Source organism: Diuraphis noxia, unplaced genomic scaffold, assembly GCF_037042655.1.
Source record: "Diuraphis noxia isolate RWA-SAM2 unplaced genomic scaffold, SU_Dnox_SAM2 contig0002, whole genome shotgun sequence".
Classification (NCBI taxonomy): domain Eukaryota; kingdom Metazoa; phylum Arthropoda; class Insecta; order Hemiptera; family Aphididae; genus Diuraphis; species Diuraphis noxia.
The window spans coordinates 81,308,866-81,314,899 of NW_028301712.1; the positions used below are offsets into that span (position 1 = coordinate 81,308,866).

Sequence of the window (6,034 nt, forward strand, 5' to 3'; positions counted from 1 at the left end):
GATCACGTCGGGGCCGCTTACGAAAGTGGCATCCGTTCCGTGAGTCTCATTCGGATAAGTGTGACCTAAACAATATAGAGGTTGTCCTGAAAAGGACAATTTTGGTTCCAAGGAGACTAGTCCTAATCGGCGTGGGGTATTTGTCGGTTGGTCATTGAGTCGACTTCAGGGTTGTGTGTCGCTGGTGTGCAACTGGTTGACAACTGGTGGTCGTCGGGGTTGGGCATCAGAAACGATAATGTGCAGCAAGCCTGCAATTAAGTGGATCGGTCGTAAAATGGCCGTTATATATGTCACTTGGTGACAATAATATAATAATATATAACAATCGGGATACGCTTCAGGTATGCCGCTGGTGGCACCTGATTGTACTATTATGTTTTGACAGTTGAGGGTTTGGATGAAGACTGATTTAAGTTTTGTAGCTGCACCGTTATAGATAATGCATTTATGGGGAATTCCGGTGCCGGTTGGTTGAGTTTATTAAGAGTGACGATAGAATGTCGCACTTTTGCAGTGGTGTGGGTTACTTGATTGGTGCGTGCGTTTTTCCCTCACCAGCCTCTTGTAACTTATTTCTTTACAAACCACCTTCGTCAGTCAAGTTTCCCTGACAAAAGTGTGAAATTAAATTGTCAACGTGTGGTTTCGTACACACTGTTGGTCTTGAAAAAGACCTTTTTACGCGCTCATGTGTATGTGCGCCGTTATAACTTTCATTTTCACAAAAATGTTTCAATACCCAGATGGCAAGCATATTTTTGGCGTCCTTTTTTGAAGAGCCTACATAAAAAAGCAACGATAAAAGTGATTAGTGATTATTGTTGTAACAATTTTAAATACTTTAATGCTATTATTAATCCAACCAATATTTGTCGTAAATAATAATTTTTTTTAATCTTAAATAGACATTTTTTTTTTAGATTAAGATAATCTCGACATTAATTTGTCGACAGAAAATCGTTTTTATTATTATTGTACATATTAAAGTGATCATATAAAAATCATACATCACATCTAAGTGAAATTTAAATTAAACATAATATTAAAATTAAGTTATAGTTTATATTAAATTTGTCAATATCTACAATATAAAAATATTACTTTGTGCATCAATAGATTGACCATTGATGACACACCCCACCATTATCACTGGCGGAGAAATCGCTATGACGCTGACTGTGTAGTTGATAATATATGGATAAATTTCATTTAATAGGAGAACTGGTCGGTACTTCAATTTGTATTCAAAGTGGTTCATCACCTAAAGTAAAAGGGTTTAAGTTATAATATTTACTATTATATACAGTGTAATAATGAACATTAAACTGTATAATTTAATGAACATTAATGTTGCCAATACAAGCATATTTCGTAATATAAAATCAAACTCAACCAAAACATATTAAAAAATAAAAAATATCTAAGTAATTGAAATGTTGTATATATTATGTGTGTAAGACGAAGGCAACAATTGTCCATGTGGCGTCCTCTTAACACATGAATGCTTAAGAATATCAATTTTTTTTAATAAAATGTCTTAAAATATTATCCAGTAATTATTAAGATCTTGATCGTTCTAAAGGTTTAAGTCACAATATTTTATAAAACCTAATTGCGTATATATTTAAAAGACATATTAATTAATCATCTTACATGATTATCATTTGTTGATATGCCGTCGTCTATATTTGCAGGCTGAGCAGCCGAAGTACTCTGTACATTTACTAGATCTTGTTCGTTTTAAAGGTTTAAGTCGGTTTAAGTCATAATATTTTATAAAACCTAATTGCGCATATATCTAAAAGACATATTAATTAATTATATTCATATTACTCTATCAGTCGTTATGAGGTTGCGGACGAAGTATGGAGTTAGTTGAGCAGCCAAAGTACTCTGTACGTTTACTAGATCTTGTTCGTTCTAAAAGTTTAAGTCACAATATTTTATAAAACCTAATTTCGTGTATAAATGTATTTAACTTCTACGTTTGTAAACAATTAATTTATCTTTTCGATTATGCTGACATATTCGGCACAGTTATGTGTACCTTTAAAAGTCCTCTTGCTTTTTTGTACAAAATTCGCCTGCTCATCCATACCAATCCTATACCGGCTATTGCTCCTAGTGCTATAAATGATTTTGTCTTCATCTTGAAACCCAGACAATTGTAGTTTTCAATAAGCAATAATAATTAACTCGTTCACTATATTTTGTGTATAACAATATAGGTACTACCTATAGAAAAATAACGTAACGGTCCGTGCAGGCGTTAAATTGTCAAATTAATGACAAATTTAATTTTCGATTTTTACGAGAAAAAAATTTAATCTTTTACAAATAAAAGTAAATCAACAAAATTATTTATTTACTCTAAAGTTTCTATAAATATCTTTTGGCAATAGCTATACGGAAACGCGCAACTACTCATGTTTAATCACGCACATCTAATATTAAAATAAAATGCTGTTAGATATAACCCGATTAATATATTACCTATACTGTATAATTTCATTTTAAGCTATTATTCCGGTTATCTTATAGGCATTATTTAGTCTTGAATTTTTTTTACGTGTTTGCACATCATCGAAATAAACATCACTTAATGTTTTAATTTAGTTGTAATGTATAACTGTAAAACTGTAAGTATTTCTAAGTTTCGTCGTGTTGAATTATTATTACGTAAATGATAAATTTGCCCATGCTATATAGCCAAAGAACATCATATTTTGTATTTTATGTAGAATATACATTATTTTAAATGTTTTAAACGTTTTAAAAACTAATCGTGGTTTTACGATTTTTTAATGAACGGTTACTATACTCGTTCGGCTAATGTGTTTAATTATATTGTTAATTTTTTTATTATAGGAATAATGGCCTCCACATATCAACCCTTTCGTGCGTTATATAATATATATACTATGGTATGTACCTAATCGTTATTTAACTGTTGTGGGATATTGCAATAAAACAAATATTTGTATTAGTAATATTTTCGTTTGGAGTCACACACACACACACACACACACACATTATATCACCGTTTATACATATAAGTTAAAAACGACGAAATAAGTATTACGCTAATAATTATTTTAGCAAGGATGTCTGAAACCAGTATATAGTAATTAATTTGGTTTGGAGTTTGCCATCTGTCTTAAATTATGGTTTTACTTATTTAGTTAAAACCTATATAAAATTTATGATTATTATCCGAAAAATACCAATATGCCTTAGAAGATACATAATAATGTGTATAAAATATGCGTATCTGTTAATTATGGCCATAAAAAACGAGAAATACATTGTATATAAATCGTTTACTCGCTGCCTTTCGTTTCAATAAACTATAGCCACCAAGTAGTATACACCTACTTTCAATTAAAAATATTCGAATATTTCCAATAACATGTTTTTTTATTAGTCATTTAATATACATAGGTGTATAGTTGATACAAGACGAATTGAATTATTATGAGGTTTAAAAAATAAAAATAAAAACGTAGCGTTAAAAAACAAAATAAAAATAATACGTGAGCTTTATATGAACACAGTTAATCAAAATTATTGTGCTATAGGACCGGGTTCAAACCATGATTAATATCAATAAAAAAAATTGACATATTTACGATAATATTATGTTATTTATAAACAACGAATAAAATTAATTTAAATTTCAAGAATTATCAAATATTTTTAAAATTATTTTCAAAAAAAAGTGTAAATTAAGTTGGTCTTTCAAACAGGTATTGAGGTATTTATAACATTATAACTCTGTATATTTTTTCACAACTTTAAATACGTATACAACAAACAAAACATTTTTTAACTTTCATTTATTTTTAAACTCATAATGATATTAGACTTACCTTTTATATAATATGTTTATTATTGTAAAAATAAACTATTAAAAATAAAATAAAATTTGATTGAGACATTTTATAGACAACATTATCTATATATTTTTATTTATAATTTATTACACATCATGTTCAGTCTCGTTATTAATGCATTTAGTTAATTTTAATTTTAACAATAATTAACTAATATACTTAAGAGTTTTAAAAAAATAGGGTGCACTATAGTTACTTTATGTCTCCAACCTTATTCATATCATTAACATAACGTTAAATGCAAACAATTATATATTTTAAATATATATATAGTATATACCTATATGTTCATAAAAAAGTTGATATGAATTATTTAAACAAAATTAATTTTAGTTTGTTGAACTTAAGTAGGTACGTACCTAGTGATTTTTGTTATTGGTTATAAATAAAAAAAAAATAAAAATATAGCGTCTTTACTATTTTAACTCATTATAGTTATTGATTTAAATATTTGTTTACTTATAAAGCATAACTCTGGCATTAATGTGGATTCTGAGTGAAGCTATAAATTTAAATTAGTTGTATTGTAGAGTTTTTCTTTAAATAAACGATTATTACTTTTGTAGAAAAAAAAGTAGCATACTTGGTAAAGTAGAAATTTATTTTTGTTGGTGGATTCGTAGATAACTTTGAAAGTTTGAAAAAGAAACTTTTTATTTTACAGTGCCTAGTTTCTCTAACTATCGGGAAAAAACTACTTAATAATTGCAAAATAATTTTATTGATCACTTTTTTGTTTAAATTATATGTTGATTTGTCATTATTGTAACATATACATATAATATTATAATTTATCATTATTCCGAATACAATCAGTAGAATACATACCAATATAACTTGAAGTATTACAACTAAGTTATATATTGTTCATTGTTATTTAATTTATATAAATTTACTTGATAAAAATTTTATAAAAGTATTACAATAATAATAATATGCAGATATGTATTAAATTGTAGTTTGACTTTGAGCTTAGTTTAAGCCAGAACTGGCGCTCTCTAATGGCTAACCTCTGAAGAGTTTTAAGCAAACTAAAGCTTCCAATGACCTCTTGAGTTCGCTCAAACTTCATGAATTACCTAATATTTGTATGTAAATGTTTTTATTAACTAAAAAAATAGAATTATAAATAACAAAAAGTAATGTATTCTTTTATTCAAATTTATCATACTACGTCAACGTGTTTGATGTGGTTAACAAAATAACATTAAATGAGTTAAATAAGGCGTATAATATAAAATAATAAATATAACAGAAGATTCAAGTTTATATAAAATTCAAAAATCTATATATTTCAGTTTTGAATAATTTAAATACTTTATATTTGGTAAGAAAAAGAACGGTTTTGTCTTGAATGAGAACTAAATAGGTTAATCACGTAGTTTTAATATGTGAATGTATAATTTATCTTTGTATTATTATAATAGTGTTATAACAACAAATATATTGTGAGTCTATACGATTTGCATTAATTTTCTATCAGTTTATTTAGTATTTGTTTATCAGACTAAATAATTAGCCTGGTTTTCTAATTGTTTGTCAATTATAATTTATGTTTAAATCACGATGGCTTAGTTTAAAAGCCATCGAAAAGAAAAAGAGTTCATATCTATTTAATGTATGGTGTAGAGTATAAATAGTTATAAATGTATAATTTTGTAATATTTTAATTATTTGGCATCAATAGGTAAAAACTATTATAATTTATAATTAATCATTTTTATAATATACATATATATATAAATTATATATACATATTTATAAGTTATTAGTTACTTCAACAATATATTCGAATAATTGAAAACTAACATTTTCATTTTTCTAATTTAAGAAAAAAAAAATTTTCAAATAAAGATCAAGGTAACATTTTTAATAACATTGAATACTCTTTCAGTTTATTAATAAATATTATTTATTATTTAACAGCGTTAAATAAAAAAAATTATAATTGCATTTAAAGTTACTTAAAAACTTTTGATTAGACTTTAAAAGTCCTTAAGCCAAAAATATGTTTTTTAAGTTTGTAAAATCTACATTTTTTAATAACCAATTATACAAGACAGTAACTTTGTGTTTTTAATAAGATATAAGTATTGATTTAGTATACGAATGTACTTAAAAATTGCTGTTGGTAATTA

The 6,034-nt window shown here is 26.3% G+C and overlaps 1 long non-coding RNA gene across 1 annotated transcript; it reads right to left on the reverse strand.

The window, feature by feature from the left end:
* Positions 1-500: 500 nt before the first annotated feature.
* Positions 501-1,219, reverse strand: LOC149058987 (uncharacterized). Its single transcript, XR_016190147.1, has 2 exons — positions 1,105-1,219; positions 501-783 (listed from the first exon to the last, which is right to left on the reverse strand). It is a non-coding gene; the product is annotated as an uncharacterized LOC149058987 (long non-coding RNA).
* Positions 1,220-6,034: the final 4,815 nt, after the last annotated feature.